This window comes from Mauremys reevesii, linkage group 7 (assembly GCF_016161935.1).
Source record: "Mauremys reevesii isolate NIE-2019 linkage group 7, ASM1616193v1, whole genome shotgun sequence".
NCBI lineage: Eukaryota > Metazoa > Chordata > Testudines > Geoemydidae > Mauremys > Mauremys reevesii.
This window is the reverse complement of record NC_052629.1, coordinates 114,039,587-114,058,952: the sequence shown is the minus strand read 5'-3', so window position 1 is coordinate 114,058,952 and position 19,366 is coordinate 114,039,587. Positions and strand designations below refer to the sequence as shown.

The 19,366-nt window shown below is 42.9% G+C and overlaps 1 protein-coding gene across 2 annotated transcripts in view; it reads left to right on the top strand.

Annotated features, from left to right (window-relative positions):
• Positions 1–1,784: 1,784 nt before the first annotated feature.
• The window catches only part of CHL1 (cell adhesion molecule L1 like), a 185,824-nt gene continuing 168,242 nt past the window's right edge, over positions 1,785–19,366 (top strand). Inside the window, exons 1-2 of one of the 2 annotated variants that reach the window (XM_039548074.1) lie at positions 1,785–2,541; positions 3,022–3,208. The gene's annotated coding sequence lies outside the window, so the exon portion shown is untranslated. The remainder of the gene's footprint in view (positions 2,542–3,021; positions 3,209–19,366) is intronic. The other variant, XM_039548076.1, reaches the window with a different exon arrangement.

Below are 19,366 nucleotides of genomic sequence, written 5' to 3'. Positions count from 1 at the left end.
GCCTCCAGATAGAAAAGTTTTTCACTAGTGTCTTATCTTAGTATTAATAACATACTTTGCATTATAATTGTAAGCCAATTATTTATTTAGCTGAAGTATTCTTGATTGTTTTACATCTATCTATCTGGTTTGTTTTTTTCTACAGGCAAGGGAAACATAGGCTGAAACTCAAAAAAATGAGCAAAGGAGTCAGTCTTTTCAGTGAAACTGAGTTAACACAGCAAAGCTGGGGCTAGATTAACCAGCCATGCAGTGAAGCTCTGAGAAGTCAGAGAATCAGCCCACTCCTGGCTTCTGCTGTGTATATGAGGAAATGGCTGATAATGGGTATAGTCTGCTATTTGACTCCAATGCTGATACTGGGCCTTGTGGATTCACAGTACATTCCTCATTAAGGGCCTTAACACTGATAGGAGATTGCTTTACTGATATCTCCATTATCTATTCACATTAGTTTGTGGAGGTTTCTTGTGCATAAAGGTGTGGAGACCCATTGCATGAGTTCTCAGTTGGTTTGGAGAGCAGTGCCATGTAAATGCAGCATTTTTTTTCCCACTGTGTTTGGACTGAATATACCCACAATCAGCAAATAGACTTAGGCTTTAGCTGTGAGGGCTGGATCCAGTGTCCACTTTAGTCAATGGAAAAACTCCTGTTTATTTTGCTGGGCTTTGGGCAAGGCCCTAATTGCAGATAAAACTACAAATTCAATATTGTGACTTTTACAAGCAACCAAAACTTCGCTCCTTTGCACAGAGGTAGGTTATCCCCCTCTGCATTTGGTTGTACATTTCAGCAACCGTATAGTCACAAATTGGCTGAGTTACAGTTATTGAGAAAATTCTGTCTGTATATTGGTTGATTTTACGTGATTGAAATGTAAACCATAGCACTGACTCAGTATAGATTTTTCCATTCAGTTTCCTTATCCAGAACAAATATATTAAATTATACTACCATCTTTCTTATTAGCTTGCAGAATTTCTCTCCTACTACCTCATTTGCTTTATAACATCTTTTCCTAATCCTAATGTGCCATTTTATTCACTTCCTGTCCAAAAATAATCTCACCTAAACAATTTTGCCTGAGGTGGACAACAATGGTTCCCTGGTACATCAACACTTTCTAATTGTTACTATTTTAAAAATCTGTAACCCCAGTGGTAATAATCCCCATCAGTGCTAGCCCTCCACTCCGTCTGGTTTTATGGTTTAATGTGTGTTTATAATCATTTTTGTTCATCACATCAGACCAAGCTCAGGGAGGAAAAAATGGAAAGGTCACATTTCCAAGGCAATAGTGAAGTAGGAAACTGTAAAAAGTCTAAGCACTCACAAAATCCCCTCCCCTCTTTCCTGGGTAAAATCTTTTAAGAACATGGCTGACAGACTGGTGGTAGTTTGTCTTCACCTGCCTGCCTAACACAGGGGAAAATTCAATGTTACTCTATGGAATAAACAGGCTATTCAAGGAAAATACACAAAGGTAAAAGCCAACCTTTCCACTCCTTCAATATGTTCCAGAGATTCTAAATGCTCACTAATTCAAAAGGAGTTAATTTGGCTAGGTGGGGGAAAAGAAAGGTGGAGAAAAACGATGCTGTAAGGAGCCTCAAATGATGTGGGATTAATTAACTTTCAGAACACTCTAATTTAACGAATCTGTTATGATAATAATTGCTTACAACACCTGCCTTGTATGGGGAGGGTATAAAGTTTTGTCTCTGGTGGAAAAGGGAGAGGTCTGATTTAGATGCAAGCAAAGAGTCTGGTGTTATATTTAGTCTCATTGATTTAATTAACTTAGGTAGTGGGCTCTCCACCGCCTCCCTTGGCAGTTCAGTCCATTATTTGAAGAGTCTTGCCAGTTGATTTGTCGTGTCTCGCCCCCCCCCATTCAGCCATTATTTTCCTTTTCTTGATTTTGCCCCTTTTCTTCCAGTTATATGCAAACTGCGGTTTTCGGTTGTGCCATCCATGGGTACAGTTATTGAAGAGGACCGAACCACTTGGGGTCAAGGATTGTGTCCTCTGGTGGTGGCCTCCGAGACACGCATCTCAGGGGCTTCTGAAGCTGGGCCCTTAACATAGGCCCCAAAGGTCCCTTGTTGTAGCTTTCAGCTCTTGGCCCCTGATTACCAGAGGGGTCCTCGGGCATCTCCAGCCCTGTGCCCCTCCTCAGCCACGCTCCCTGGGACAGGGGTGCTGGGGGTACTGCCGCCTCCCTGGCCGGACTAGTCATAGCAGACACCGAATGGGTGGGCTCCAGCGGCAGCCCCCTCACTGTAGAAACGGTGCCAGCCCCCGGGGAGTTTGGGCTCGCTGTTCCCCGCTCTCCACGGGCTCCCAAGCGTCCAGGGAGGAGGAGGAGGAGGAGGAAGTGTGAACATGCTGGGACGGCACCCTGCGCTCCTCCTCGCCCTCCGGCAGCTGGGGAGGGAGCCAGGCACTTAGCCACAGCCCGCCGGGGGAGAGGGGTGAGCCTCAGCCAGGGGGGAGAGGCACCAGCGCTGGAGCCGGGGGACCCCCGATCTTCCCACGGTACGGCTCGCTGCTCCCCACCTCCAGGGGCTGCCCTCCCGCGGCTCAGCCCGGCCGCTGATCCGTGATCGCCGCGGCCCGAGGGAGCGGCTGCATCAGGTGGGGAGCTCCCCACCTGCCTTAGAGTGGGGGTGGGGGCTCCGCCTGCCTTGCAAACTGCTCCCCGCCTTGCAGCTGAATCGGCTGGAGGGGAGGAATTTGCCCCCTCCCCGCCGGCTTTTGCTTTGCGGAGGCTGCCCCGGATCCCTCGGGAGGAAGGCAACAGCTTCCCGCGGCTGGAGAGGGGCGTGTGCCGGGGAGCTGCGGGCTGCCTGTGCGGGCGGTGGGGAGCGGGAGCGGCCGGGCCAGCCCCGGTGTGTGTGTGTGCGCGCGAAGCCGGGGGAGATTTGGGAGGTGTAGGGGCTCGTTGCCATGGCTCCCGGGAAGCTCCGCCGAAGGAGATATTGATGCCGGTCACGGAGGGAGCCTTCTTCCTTTCAGCGCGTTTCCCCGTTTTTTGGCCGCGCGCGGGGGAGGCGAAGTGATTAATTCGGAGCGCTGGGACTGGGGAGCTGCTGCTGCCCGCGAACCGCAGCCCCAGCCGGGCGCTTCTCCCTTTCCCCTGCCAACTCCGGGCGCTTCCCGGCCAGCGCCGCGACCCTCCCCGAGGCGGACCCAGCGAGCCCAGGTACTGGCTGGGCAGGGGTGTGGCTGGGCGCGGGTGGAAGGTGGGAAGCGGGGTGGGGGCATTTTTCTTTGACAGGAGGTTGAGGGAAGCCGATCTGCCCTGGGAACCATCAGATCCGATGGGGAGGGGGGAGGCGATGGGGGGATGCTAAGGCAGGGGGTTTAAAGCGCTCGGAAAGCAGCTGATTGCTCTGAAACATCGTGTGTGTGTGTGTGTGTCAAACCGGGGCTCCCTGCAACACAGCGGCTGGGCTGGGGTTAAACCCCAGCCGCGGCGTAGCTTGATTAGCGGGATGCAAACGCTTTAACGCTCGCTGGAGCCTTGGAAAGTGCCAAGGGGACTCAGCTCAGTACCGCCGTGCGAGGGAGCTGGGTTGGCAGGTCTTAGTTGGGCTTTGGACTCTTTTTGCTCTTTGGCTTCGCTTCACAGTGGCTCTAGGACAGAGATCGTCACCTCACACGTTGTGGGGAGCAAGACACCAATTACGCATTTTCTGAGTCAGAGGCCTTTTGAGATGGTCTGTCCTTATTGTCTAGGCACTTTTGATGCAGTTTTTTTTTTTTAAGTGCATGCTGTGACACTGTGCAAAACTGTTGCCCAGCGAAAGTTTGCACTGCAGAGCTTTGAAACACAAGGGGGAACTTTCAGTAGCAATAGCAGGCGAAGAAGAGAAGATCTGTTTTGTGTTTATGTATCCAAGATCGCAAACGCAAATAGCTTGAAATGGCCATTAGTTTTTAGGGTTGTTTCTTCTGAATTTCACATTTCTTTGTGAAAGTTCAAGTTTGAAAGCCTCAATTTAAGTTTCCTTTGGGGATATATATTTTCAGATTCTTTTGGTGGTGGTGGGTGGGAGGGACGTGTCGGGTTTTTTTCCCCAATGGTCATCTCTTTTTCTTACAAACATTTAACATCTTTCATTAGAGTTGTGGTAATTCATCTTTGGGTGAATTCATCTACATTTTACTGCAAAGTAGGGAGAAATGCAAGAACCTATAGATATTAGTGATGTATGGTAGTTTAATAACTTGGATTGTACAATGAGAATACCATTAATCAAAAGATGCATCTGTTTATAATAATTTTGATAACCACAAAGTTTTATTTAATAAGTGGTTCCACTTACTTTTTCTGATTGCATAATTTCAGTAGGCTTCTATGCAATGTAGTAGAATAAATTAACAAACCGCCCACACACAAGGCTTTGCACCAGGAAACTGGACTTGCCTTTTCTCACACAGCTCATCACTAACATTATTTGGTTCAAGTTTTTGACATGACATGTTTTAGACAGGTGGACAGAAATTGTTAAATCATGTCTGAAAATGCAATACATTTTCATACATCATTAATAGGTAAACCATATATATGCATATGTTTTTATTTCTAGTAATTAGAAGTAGTTGAGTCTGATACACATTGTTGGGAAATTGCACAAGTGATTTGACAAATCTCATTTTGTTTGACTCTGGAGTTCTATTTTATCTGACAAAGTTAAATTATATTGTTGAAAGTAAGTGTTAATGGACCCGTATTTGGAAGAACGTCATAAGCACCACTGAGCACTACTGAATAAATAGAATGAATTGACCCTTAGTATTACTCAAAGAGAAAGATAGTGACTTATACATTTTTTAAAAAACACTCCCTAAAATGAATATTCTATATATTTTTTAAAAGATGTTGACCAAATTTGAAAACATTGGTGTCATAGTTTTATTGGAGTTGTTCATTTGCTCATTGGCACATTATAACCCATGATGCTTTGCATGCAGATTTTATTTACTTAACAAAATTTTGTTTCCAAATTTGGTCAGCATCTTGTAAAAGAAAAATATAGAATAAAAACAAAAATCCTCCCTAAAATGAATAATGTGATATATCACTGATGTCCTAATATGACCTTTTGTGGTGACTTCAAAATTACTGAATGATTTGCTAAGAAAGGCAAATTGTTTTTAATGGAATTGAAAAGGCTTGTGAACCTGTATTACTTACTCAAGCACGGGTCCTTTTGTTGTCAATGGGAGTTTTGCCTGAGTAAGTTGATTACAAGACCAGGTCCTATGATAAGGGCAAGGCATGGGACAAAATAATTTATGCAAGCAATACAAGAGAGAAAATAACTGCAGGATTTGTATGAAAATTCTGGAAAATGTCCATGTCCAAAAAATTGTAAGCAAGTTGGTCTTGTAAAAGTTTTACCATAAATATAAGCATAGCTTTTACATTCACTCTTTGAAATTGATAATACACTACAACATTTTAAACAATCAGAATATGAGGCATTGAATTCTGAACCAGAGACTGAAACAAGACAGTAAGGATACTATGTTTTCAATTATGTGCATTTTGATTGCAGTTTTATCCTTAACTCACTGACTGTTTATAGAGAATGTAATTATTATGGGCATTTACTATGTGCCACATTTGTAATTAAACTTAATGAGTGAAGGCATAATAGTATGTCCCTTTATTCCAGAAAGCCCAGAGATGAGCATTCCCTTTAAATGAAAGATTATATTATTCACAGCATTTTAGGTCTACCTAGTGCGGTTTGGACTGCAGCCATTTTGTTTGCTATTAAAAATGTAATTTATCACATATCACTGGGAAACAAATCAACAAAAGCTAGCTGCAAATTACATATAGTGATTTTTGTGGACAACTGTTTGCATGATAAGGAAGCTTTCTTCTTCATTTTCCCAGTGGGAGAGTATAGTGACTACTTTAAGCAGTACTAATTACTCCATTTTATCTTGCATGTGTTATAATGGTGTAGTTAGTTAATTAAAGCTTTGCCCATTAGTAGTATGTTAAGAATAATGAATTAACATATCACATTTCATCAAAAGAACATCTAAATTTATCTTCTAAGAATGAAAGTGTTATTGTGTTGCAGGAAGTCTCTGGCTTTCCCAAGGAACAAATTTGTTGGAATTCCTTAGCATGGTGCTTCAGAGCCTGATGAATGACTTGAATTGATCACAAACAAGTGACACTGGAACTATTGGTTGCTTAGCAACCCCACATGATTCCACAATTTTCTTCTGGTATTTGTCCAGTAAACTAGAAAATTCTGTTTTAGTTAAAGAACATTTTTTGCCAGTAGAAAAGCCTCACCATAACTAATTCAGATTATATGTTACTAAAAATGATGTGCCTTACTCTAGTATTGAAGCTGGGTAGCAGAATGTGTATGAAAAAGCGGGGAAGGGACAACAAATCATTACTACCATTGCTACTTGGAAACTCAGAATTTGTAACTCTCGGTGTTTTATAAGTTGCAATTAAATATTTGTCCTTTCTCAGTCAGACATCTGTTGAAAGGAAACCATCAGTGGGAAGCATAATCCCAACAAAGAAACTCATCCACTGAATGCTTTTTGTCATGCTGTCTTGAAATGTGAGGTCCTGATAGGTCATGTTGAGTTACATCATACTTCATTATGAGTAAATGGAACATAACATGGAACATGCAGGTTGATGATTATCTGAATTATATCAGGGCAGTTTGGCACATCCTGTAGTTCATATGACTGGAGAACTTTGCTGGGAAGTTCCCAGTAGCAGAAATGTGTTTTTTAAGATGCATTTTGTGTATTGTTTTGTCCAGAGGAAATAACAGATTTAGGACTCAGCAAAGTGAAAGAAAGATAAACATAGACAGTCTAAATTACAGCAGGTGACAAAGATATAACCTATTTTTAAAATGTATTGTACGGTTAACTAAAGAACTGCTTTTCACTCAGCATCTGACAAGACACTATAATATAGTTCTTCTCAATAACACTCAGAATCTGGGCCATTATTTTTGAAGAGTGTCTTTAAGACAATATCCAATGGTTGTTTTTGTTTTTTGGTAATCAAAACTCCCATAATTCCACTTGGAGTTCCTGCATCTGGAATAATGGCAAGATACAGCCTTATACTCTAGATGCATAATTCCTTCATATGGAATGTAGAAAACTGTTTTTTGTATAATTTTTAAATAGATCAGAATTGAATTTTATGAATTCAAAACAAAAGGGATTCAATGTAAAACTAAAGTTCAGATTTTGGTTGAAGAGAAGTCAGTAAATTCACTGTGAAGGGTTCCTCACTAAAATACTTCTGCCTCCTTATATGTATTGATACAGTAGAAACTCAGAGTTACGAACACCAGAGTTATGAACTGACTTGTAACAGCATACCTCATTTGGAACCAGAAGTACGCAATCAGGCAGCAGCAGAGAAACACACACTCCCCCCTCCCCCAGGTGAAAGTGGGCAGCGTACTGGTAAGAAGTGGCCGCTGGTACAGGCCTGAACACAGCCGATGTTAAACTTTGACGTCGCTGCCCCTTTTGTCCCCTCCCCCCCCAATCGGCGGCCCTGCAAGTAGGGTCCTTGAAGCGCTGTCGCAGCAGGACTTTAACGTCACTGCCCCTTTTGCCCTCCCCAGGGCCACCGAGATGGGGGAGCAAAAGGGGCAGCTGCCCTGGGGTCCGGTGATTTAAAAGGACTCGGGGCTTCCAGCCCCCACTACCATGGCAGCAGCCAGAGTGCCGAGCCCTTTAAATCGCCACTGGAGCCCCAGGTGGCGGTGGCTGGGGGAGGCTGACCCCTAGCATCACCCCTTCTGCCCAAGGCCCTGTCCCTTATAGGGGCCCAGAGCCGGGCCCCTGTTACTTTCACCCCTCCCAACCCTCCCCCCCCTAAATACAGTACAGTACTGTGTTAAATGTAAATTACTTTTTTTTTTAAATGTAAAGTGTAAAAAAAAATAGATAAAGTAAGGAAACAGTTTCTGTGCTTGTTTCATTTCAATTAAGATGGTTAAAAACAGTATTTTTCTTCTGCATAATAAAGTTTCAAAGCTGTATTAAGTCACTGCTTAGTTGTAAACTTGTGAAAGAAAAAACATAACGTTTTGTTCAGTTAAGAACAACCTCCATTCCTGAGGTGTTGGTAACTCTGAGGTTCTACTGTATATGGTATATGGCCCGATTGTGGCTATCTATGTGCTTTTGCACACCCCGTCAGCCAATCCCTAGATGTTGGGCATCTTATGAATAAAAGTGTTGGGAAGTTAACTGAATGTATTATACTTTCCCTACAATTCTGTTCACCCACCTCAGGTATCCCATAACACTTTGCATTAGTTGCCGTAAGCTTTTGGCTTAAGTAAATAGAAAAATTGACCTGGATCAGAACATAAAGTGTTTCCCCACAGGAAGGGGTATGGAGTTAGTCTCCTAGGACAGCATTTGAATGTCCCAAAGGAAAAGGACAAGATATATGAATATTCTACCCTGGTACAAACCTAGGAGGTGTCCTCATGCCCCTTGGTACTAGGAATGTATTTGTTCATAACAAAGAGATAAGGGGTACACTATGGTACCACAAAAAACAAGGTGGAAAGCTGATTGGTTAAGTTTAGTTTCAGAAGTTGCACACAGTAACCTTTTCCTTGTGAACAGGTTGGGTATAAAAAGATGACTTTAGGGGTGTAACGTTGAGGGCACACCTTCTATGTAAGGCAAATGTAACAATGCTGCTTATGAGACAGAGTTCCGGAGACCAGTATTGTATTGAACCTTTTCCCCGTACTATATTATCAGCTTATAGCAATCAACCTATCTGATATTATTTGGTCTTGAATATATTTCATAATGAACTAAAGTGTGGTCAAGCAATTGACTATTCAATTGATCAACAATGCCAAAACCACCTGGTATGGGGTAGAACACGGGGCAGACACTTCTGTTTAGATTCAGGCTAAAATCAAAACCTGTGGAGAGAGCTCTCCACGTGTGGCCCCTGTCTGGAATCATGGAGAGATTTTCCAGGATGGAGCTTAGTGACTTAGGATGGTAGTGCGCATATCTGTGTGAGTATGTGTCCATTGATCTCAATGTGAATTGTACATCCCCACTATTTATCTGTGTTCTTATGTCGCTGTTATCCCTGTGGGTTCTGAGCACCCCTGCTGATCATTCTTGCTCCTAGTAAAAATAATCCATGTGGGGGTGTACTGAGGTGAGAATCAGAGATGATGGTGGCTACAATAATGTTTCTTTTGCTTCGATTGAAAGCTTTTAGGGATAGGGGTTGTCTTTTGTTCTGTGTTTTTACAGCACCTAGCACAATGGGATCCTTGTCCATGACTGGGGCTCATAGATGCTTTCACAGTATACATAATAATCACATTAATGTCCACATGTTTTAGGTCCACTTCCATGATTAACCCCCAGAGTGTGTAAATAAGAGTTAATAAAACCATTCTTGCAGGAGTGTATTACAAACTATGTACACGTGGTCATGTTTCCAAACAACCTAGGTGTATGCATAGCAAGAAACTTTGGACTGGATCCTGGCATCATTCTGCTGTTAGTTCTCCCATCAAGGTCAGTGGGAATTTCAAAGGTAGACTGACAGATCTGAACTCTGCAAAATAAAACCACTGTTAAAAAATAATCACACACAAAAACACTGCTGTAACAACTTAAAGCCCCAAACCAGTGAAAAATCATAAGACTTCAGATCGTAGTAGTCTTATGTGGATGGATATGGATATTTTTAGCTCATTAAGTCTCCTTATCTTTATTGTTAAGGGGGAAAAATCCCCTCAAAACATGACAGTCTCATCTGCAGGGCGTTCCTTGTTAATGTATGGAATTGCTGTCTGTTACTTTGTATCTGTTATCTCCCCATTCCTGGAACAATTCCTATCCCTCATGTGACTTCCTGACCAAGCACATTTGATGTCCTTGTAGAGAACCTGATGCAACCAAATGGGCTGGGTGTGGTAATGGAATCTGGTGGACTATAGGAGGTAGCACATAATGCCTAATGTATCATTTTGTGACAACCAAAGAGCAAGGCATTGGTATACATTCCTCTGAGGTATTACGAATAGCCCCAGTACCTAAAGTAGTAAAGGAAGGTACAATACCACTAAAGGCATTTAGTCCTTATTGTCAATCACTGGGACACGGACAGTTGTGCCTGCTGGTTGGAGCAGGCGTTGGTAGCCAGGAATCAGAGGCCAGTGTTAGAGCTTGAGTCAGAGGCCAGGTGCCAGAGCCAAGGGTCCTAGCCAGAGTCAAGAATCTGAGTCCATGGTCAGAACCAGGTTACCCAGAGTGAGGCAAAACTGGAGCAGGGCTGGGAACAAGCAGGCAGAGGAGTTGTTATAGCCATAGGCAAATGCTTTGAGTAGCTGCTGAACTGCAACTTGAGAGCTGGTCGGCTGACTCTTCCAACCAATCTGGCAGTGCATCCAATCAGACGGCCTGCTGCACTCCTTAGGTTGCTGGGAGACTGGCTCTGCTGCAGGCCCTGATTCCTGACACTTATTGAGAAAAAAGTATTACTTACATTCTAGGAAAAGCCTGTTACAAGCATTTCTGTCTTTAATGCTAGTGCTGTCTGACATTTGAGCATCATTTAAGGTCTGAATTTTTTTTATTTTTCTCCCATGAAGCTGAGGCCCAAAGACAAAAAGAATGGTTGTTTGCTCTTTTTTTGCTCCTGATTTGTGCATGCACTTGCATGCACAAATGCCTCATGTATGTATGTAGTGGCAGTAATTGCCTGTGTATGTTAGGTAAATGTGCATGGTAAAAAATGGTGTTGACTCAAGGTCTCCAATTTATTTCCCTTGCTTCCTCCGGGTAAATGTACCAAACATTCAACACAATTAGAAATACAATGGACTTTTATGGGGTTTTAATATTTGTTGAAGATTGTTTTGTGCCCTGCCCTGTAGATGTGGCTTCCAAGTATTTGTTTCCCTTTCTCCACCCCATCCCCAAATACAGGAGATGGAGTTTGAAACTGGGGAGGGAGGGGGGAAGCCATACATTATAAATGTTCTCTACCGGATGAGCATTACTGTTTATATCATTATACAGTGTTATAGTTGTGCTTATATTAATCAGCGTAACTCAGGCCCCGATCTTGCAAGCTGTTCCATCCAGCAGGACCCTCATAAAGCTTCATGGAAGTCACTAGGGTTTTGCATAGATGCAGACAGAATTACCAAGGCTTTAGTTTAGAAGCTTTTTTAGGTCTGTGAGTAGTACGGTGACTTCATTGTTGTTCATATGAATTCCCTTGTGTTTGTGATACTTTTAGGCTAAATGATGACACAGAATTTTTTCATATTTTCCAGCCTATTGAATCAGCTGAATAATTTGTGACTATAGTGTCTGAATCATGTGTTTGAACAATTTTGGGACACTTTTTTTGAATACAGTATTTGATAAATCTTAGCTTTCATTATTTACCCAGTGCAAATATGGGTCATCCCAGAGAGGCTAGTGCTTATTTGAGAGCCAAGGGCATGTTGCCTTCTGTCATGAGGTGTACAGACCCCATACTGTCCCATCTGCTAAAGCATTAACAGGGGGATGAGTTGCCCCCTCAGCTGGGGCTGAATGGTGGCCCTACAACAGCTGAGGCGATAAAAAGGCTGCAGGTTGGAAGGGAGGGGTGATTGCCAGAGAGGCTGAGAAGCACAGAAAGCAGGCTCCTTCAGCAATGGACTGGCAGGAAGCTGCCTAGGTAACCGGACTTCTAGAAAAAGAGGATCATAGATTGTGTGTCTGGGAAAGCCTACAAGAGAGGTATGGTGGAAAGTAGTAAGGGAGTAGGAGAAACCAGTTCTAACAGCTTCCCACAGGGTCCCTGGGCTGGGACCCAGAGTTGGGGTTGGGCCTGGGTTACCCTACCAACCCAGTAGAGGGGTTAGTAAAGCCTGAAGGACAAAGGCAGCCGAATTCCAGGCAGAGCTAATCTCAAGGTAGAGACTGTTGGTCCTTTGCTAGGGTTACCACCAGCCTCCTGACCTACCAGTCTTTTTACCACCCCATGAGGTGAGAGATGATTAATGATCCTGATGGACGGCTGGTGTTGTTATAAGGAACAATCAGACGTGGGATTATACAGCAATTGGCTGAACAAAGGGGAAGCAACCTCCTCAACTGCGAAGGGGTGCCAGTGGCCAAGAACAGCCCCGTTAGGATTCTCAAACTTTCAGAATGTTTCCTGACACTCAGCCTCTGGGCTCTTCCTTCCACCTGATGAGAAACCAGCAACTGTTATTTTCAGGTAGTTTATTCCCACCAGGGAGGAAAGGCATGAAACTCGCTTGATGTCAAAACAGCTCAGAACTGAGAAAATTTAATGCCTTAATTGCAGAAGTCAGGCCAGTGTTGACGAGCTCCTCAATAGCTTTTTCTACCTAAGCTTTGTGAGAAAGGAAAGGGGAAAAGGTGAGTTGTAGCCTTGTTATGGCCTCTTCAGGCAACCTGCCTCCTGCTTCTCCTCTCCTTCAATGTGTATCTGCCTGGGAATTCTGAATAGTAAGGAGGAAGAAATTCCTTCGCTCCATGGATGTCCACATATCTGCAGCTGTGGCTTCCTTTTTGAGCTGCCTTTTATTGACTGCTCAGGGATGGTCCCTTCTGTAGCTGCTGGAACTTGCTCCATCCTCTGGGAGCAGGAGGCTACATAAGGGTCACACGTTTATGGAATAAGTTCATTTGTAACCATTGATCTTGATTAGAGGTGGCTAAATTTTTGGCTCTTGGGGGACACGGTGATTCCATGTTAAGGGTATGCATTTCACTGGCGGTTGCTTGGGTAGGAAGTAGATGTGCACATAGCATGGAAGTTCAAGCCCAAATCTTCAAATATTTGGTCTTGGTGGTAAAATGCAAGACAGGGATGAGATTTTCAAAAGCACTTAGGTGACTTAGGGACTCCAGTCCCCTTGACTTTCAATAGTTTTTATGAGACTGGTGCTCCTAAGTAATTTAGGAGCTTATGGAAATCCCACCCCAAGTGCCTATAATTAGCAATGATCATTAAAAGCTAGTTGTCTCAGCATGCACATTCCACAGGTCAAATCCTACAGTGTACTCAGGCTAGAATTCCAGTCAAAGTCAGTGAGGTTACTCTTGTAAGATTACTTGAGTGAGTTGCAGGATTGGACCAACCTCCCTTTCACTCTGCTTCTTTCTCCCACCCAGCTATATCTCTCCCACACCTCTTACTTTTACAGTTTGGTAGCATTTCACTGTCAGATTTTCAGCCAGTAACACATAAGAAGTAGTCTCAAATGCTGCATATTGTGCTTCCATGGCACTTTAAAAGAGAGAGAAAAGGAAGGGCTGGCCTCCTGGGGCATATTCCTGTAGCTTGAAAGTGCACTTTTTAAAAGGCATCATGCAGCTTGTCTCCAGCATGTTGCATTGTTACAAGTCTGATGGATCTTTAAAACACTTCACCTTGGGTTGTTGTTGTAATTGCCATATCTAGTTACCCAAAGGTGTTAGCTTTAATGAAGAATTGGTCTGTTCAAATAAGACCAAGGATAAGGAGAGCCGGATTTGGCCTTCAGAGGCCAGAATAAATCAATGGCTAACTTACAAATGCTAACAAAACAGAGACTTTCACATTCAGAATCTTTCGTGTGGGTTGCTGCTGATAAGAATTAGCAACTGTAAAATTCTTCAAGAATTTATTATTGATAACTCTGGTGCACTGTCCTATCTAAATGGTACATGGCAATTAAACAGAGTGCTCAATGTGCTTACAACCCAGTGCATGTTTCGGTAGGTTTTTATTTTCTCTCCTCTCTGGATCCTGCTTCAGCAAGGTATGTGAGCACATGAGTAATTGTTTTGATTTTTATCAGGACTACTCATGTACTTAAGTATCTTGCTCAATTAGGGTCTAGTTCTTTTCCCGCAGCGTTCTGCTTCATTTCTTCATCTCTCTCCAGTAGTGATTTGGACCTTCCAAAATGACCTTACTGGGGGATGATCTTATGAGTCTTGCATTTTGACCTGAACATGTTCCAAACTACACTTCATCTGATCTTCTCTGGTAAGATGAAGTTCTGCTACTGAAAATACTCTACTACCTGTGCTACCAGGTGACTTATCCTGAGTCAGTCTAGCTGAAGTGTCCATCAGGAGTGTGACATTGCACTCTATATGATGTTATGAAAATATGCTAATGAGTTTCAATATAATGTAACTGGAATATGCATCATGCAAAAGGTCTCTTGTAAGGTATCCTTACAAAGCTTATAATCTACTGAGTGTGGTCAACCTCTTTGTATGTATGTATCATTCTTGTATCTGAAACTAGAAATATGAAATATAACTCTGAGGGCCTATTGTAATTATGCAAAGTGTGGGCCATTAATGGTGGTTTGGAATCTTGATAGCTCCCATTAACCAGGACAATTGACTGTACATGGCTCTGTTTACTTGTAAGACTTCCTGTGTGCTGGCAGATGGGTAATGAAGTCTTACTGTGACATGTGATCATGTCACCTGAACTGGAATCCATCTTTAACCTGGTGCTTTTCCATTTAGAAGGTGGGGTGGGAACCCAGAAAGGGACAAAGGATTCCTGCCTTATGCAAAAGATATATAAGGGGGTGGAACAGAACAAAGGGGGCAGGGCAGTCATGAGAAATCCCCTAGCTACCACCTGAGCTGGAACAAGGGCTGTACCAGGGGAAAGGATTGTACCCAGACTAGGTAGGCATCCAGTCTGTGAAAGAAGCTTATTGAAACATCTTGGAGGGTGATATTTTAATCTGTATTCAGTTTTCTTACTCTGTTAGGCTTATACTTGCATGTTTTGTTTTATTTTCTTGGTAATTCACTTTGTTCTGTCTGTTATTACTTGGAGCCACTTAAATCCTACTTTTTGTATTTAATAAAATCACTTTTTACTTATTAATTAACCCAGAGTGTGTGTTAATACCTGGGGTGGCAAACAGCTGTGCATATCTCTCTATCAGTATTATAGAGGGCGAACAATTTATGACTTTATCCTGTATAAGCTTTATACAGGGTAAAATGGATTTATTAAGGGTTTGAACCCCATTGGGAACTTGGCATCTGGTTGTTGGAGACAGGAACACGTCTTAAGCTGTTTTTAGTTAAGCCTACAGCTTTTGGGGGATGTCAAACACAGACTCCGGTCTATAGCAGGCTAGCGTGTCTGGCAGAACCAGGCAGGGTTCTGAAATCCCAAGCTGCCAGGGAAAACTGGCTCAGACTGGGGTCGTCTTAACACACTAGGTAGCAATCCCAAAGGTGGTTTCTGTGATCCAACCCATCACAAGGAGCATCGCTGCTTTGGTGTTTACTGAATTTGGTGTGGGGGAATAATACTTATAAAGTCATTCACTGAAATTGCAACTCTAATTATGGATGGGTGGGGGAGGGAGGGAGGGGAGGAGAAGTAACTGGATGCTTGTTCCCAGTTCCATATCATGTAGAATGTTTATTTTATCAGACACTTAGGGGAGATGGCAGGGGTGCTGGAATAATTTTTATAGTGAGGGTGCTGATGATGGAAACCATGTATTTAGTGTTTGTTGTTACTACTTCAATCCAGGGGGTGTGGCAGTACCCGTAGTTCCAGCACACCTGGGAGATGAAGATGTGGCAGTAGTAAGCATGGTCGGTATAATGTAACAGTGGCTTATCTATATGACTTCTATCAATACTTATATTACACATGGAAACCAAAGGTACGTCTACACTGCAATTAAACACTCACAGCTGACCCGGGTCAGCTGGCTCAGGCTCGGGCTGAGGGGCGGTAAAATTGCTGCATAAACATTTGGTCTTGGGAAACCACAATGGGGCAGGGTCCCAGAGCTTGGGCTCCAGCCTGAGTCCAAACATCTACACAGCAATTTTTAACCCTGCAGCCCAAACTCTGTGAGCCTGAGTCGGCTGAACAGGGCCAGCCGTGGCTGTGCCTTGGGTCCTTTATTCCAGTGTACATGTATCTTTAAGGGTGAAATCCTGGTTTCATTGAGTCAATAGCCAAATTCCCATTATCACTTAGGCTAGGATTTCACCCCAAGACCAGTGACAATATATAACTTACAACCTGAGCAGTTTGAAAAATAAATCTAGTGGGCCAGACTCTCAGCTAGTATAAATCACGATAGCACCATTTAAGTTGATTGAGTTGCACTGATCTACACCATTTGGAGATCTGCCCACTTGTGTCATGGATACTACATTAGTCTCATCACATCTGCAACCATTTTGTTCATGCTGCATTTGAATACTTATTGTAGACTGACATTTAAAAAAAATGCTTTGTCTGTCCTATTTTGGTTTAAACTTGCATCCTATTCTGACTGAAAATTAAAAAAAACAAAGTGAATGTTTTATGTGCAATTTTTTACTGAGTCAGATGAGTAACTACACTGCTGTTGTGTGACCCATAAAATGATAGCGATTAAATCGCTCTCCCATAGTTATTACAAAGCCAGGACCCATCCCAATATTCACAGGACTCCCACTGAAATCAACAGGAGCTCAACAAATGGAGGCTTTACTACATTTGTGGGAAACACACATTTCCATCACTCAGACTTTTACCTAAATCTGGGACTGTATTATCCCTGATTATACTATTGTTTGTATCTGGATAATATGCTACATGCCCTGCTGGAAGGTGCTTTTATGGTAATACCTACCCCAAACTGAGCGCACCTGCTGGGAGGTACTGTAATTGGAATGTTGAACTTCATTTCCTGTTACATCCTAGTGAACTGCTGGAAATCAAAATCAATTTGAGTTCTAATACAGCACATAGTTTTAATAAAGAAGTGTAACTACAGAATACACTGGCACTCACAAAAAAACCCATGTAAAATCAAGTCCTGCACCTTCTTTAGTCCAAGGGATCTCTCTGATTTACATCAGTGAGAGCATGTAAGCCTTGTATCTAATTATCTTATTGGTACAGCCAGTTTTCACTGTCAGTATTTCAGTCTGCTTCATCATTACTATGCAGTGAAACCTCATGTAATTCCAACTGCACATCAAGATGAAAATTTAATTCTCTGTGCATCATAAATATGTGTAGATGTATTTGGGGGTGGGGTGAGGGAGAACAAACATCAAGTGTTCAGTTCTCCTCCGAGCACTGACCTTCTGTATCAGAATATATTGAAATATCTGTGTATTCACAAGGCCAGCGACAGCCTAAATTAAAAACAAAAAAACCAAACACTCTAGTAGAATCCTGCTTTCCTCCAAAATGTATGCTAAGCACGCTTGTAAATATTTTAGCCTTATACAAATACCACCATAGAAAGGACTATTTTTTTTTCTGTTTTGTTATTTATACCAGGCACTTACTGGAATAAACAATGCACATGTAAACTCCTTTAATGTCTAGTCAATAGCAAGGTGTTTGGCCTTTAGAGTTTTATGCATCTTTCAACCCAAAAGTCCAAACTCAAAATTTCCCTGAGCAAGGGGATGGTTCCTGGAACATTTTAGGCACACAAACTAAAATTCAGTGCATGAAACTCATCTGTTCATGTGCACGTGTTTTGTTTCTTTTTCTGCCCGAGTCAGGTACTGTGTAAATAAATGAACCAAAGTCCAGTACAAATAAGTGGTGTAAGCCAAGTTCATTTCAGGATACGGGACTGCACCCTGGTTCCACAATTCATATCCTTCATCTCCCAGTGCTCTATCCCTTTGGGAGAGGATGATGTACTGTCCTTTCAGGATCACTGAGTGTTGCTACTTATGTTAAATTTCACAAGAGCTATTAGTGTTTCATGCTAAGAGCAGTTTGAGGCTGATATTTTTAAAGTACTGATCGTTGGCCTAACTCGTCTCCCATTCAGATCCTTAGGAATTTCACGATTTATACTAATAGAAGTCCTTAGGCCAACGATGAGTGCTTATGAAAGTATGGTACTCTACTAGCATCAGCTTTCATATACAGCCTCATGGTGTGACCAAATATCTGGTGACTGTCCTCCTTGCATTTGCTAGTGCTTCTAGCTGTCAGGTTTGAGAGCTTCTGCAGTTAGTATTTACTGCTAGAAGAACCTCTAGAAGAGTGATAGAATAGCTGGGGTAAGAGGATATAAGGGGTGGTGGGAGATGTTAGAGGTGTAGGGGCGGCTCCAGACCCCAGCACGCCAAGCACGTGCTTGGGGCGGCATGCTGCGGGGAGCGCTCTGCTGGTCGCCGGGAGGCATGCCTGCAGTTCGGTGGAGCCGCGGGACCAGCGGACCCTCCGCAGACACACCTGCGGGAGGTCCACCGGAGCCGCGGGACCGGCAGAGCGCCCCCCGCGGCATGCCGCCCTGCTTGGGGAGGCGAAATGTCTAGAGCTGCCCCTGTAGAGGTGACAGTGGAAAGGACAGGAAAAAGGGAAGTGCAGAGGAGGGGGAAAAAGAGGTAGAAACTGGCTGCTGGAACAGCACCTCCTGTCACTGTTATATGGAAAATAGTCACTTTGGAAAAACTAGTTCTAGGTAAAGGCAAGAGTGTTGGGGGAGCCTGAGTTTCCTGTTTCATGCTAAGTAAAAAGCACCAGGGCAGTTTTAGACCCTATCCTTTGTTAATGACAGTGGACCATATCACAGTTTGACAAACTTCTGAAATGAATCCCATGTAAAACCATATTTTCACATTGTTTAACTTCTAGATTCTGCCATGCATGAGAGAAGGCAGTGGAATCAAGATTGCTTGCACATAATGTAAGGGGAGGGTTGCATCATATTTTAGGATGTGACATACGCCTCCATGAACCAGAACCGAAGGGCATGACACACATTGCCTGGAATCTGTCACATGTTGCTTTTTCTGCTGTGGCCTGCCATTGCTGATTCTGATGTGCCCTTCATTCCATTGACAGAAATGCTATGTACCATGAAATATTGCAACTTCTTCCTGATTTTTTTTCTTTAGAATGTGACTTCTTGAAGTCACTAAGAATGAATTGTTTGAGGAACCCAGAAAGGAAATCTATGCTGTTTTGTCGGTTTGCTCTGTGGCATATGTTTGTCCAGCTCCCGTTATGAAATAATTTCACATTAACAGTGAAACCTTGACTTGTTTTTGGCAGAAGCACAACTGTGCTTCAGATAATGATAGTCTCAGATGGGTGATCGTTATTTTAAAATTGCTACAGAGCTGCTTCTGTGTTTGGAAACCAGATTGTAAGAAAAGAAAATGCTTAGGTGAAAATGCAAGGTGCAGAGCTAGTTATTGGTTCAGTCCTTGTACTTTTTCCGCATAGGCAGTTGCCCATTAAGTCATTTAAGAAATCTGTATCACTTTATCAGGGCTTGTACTGTAAAAGTCTCCTTCC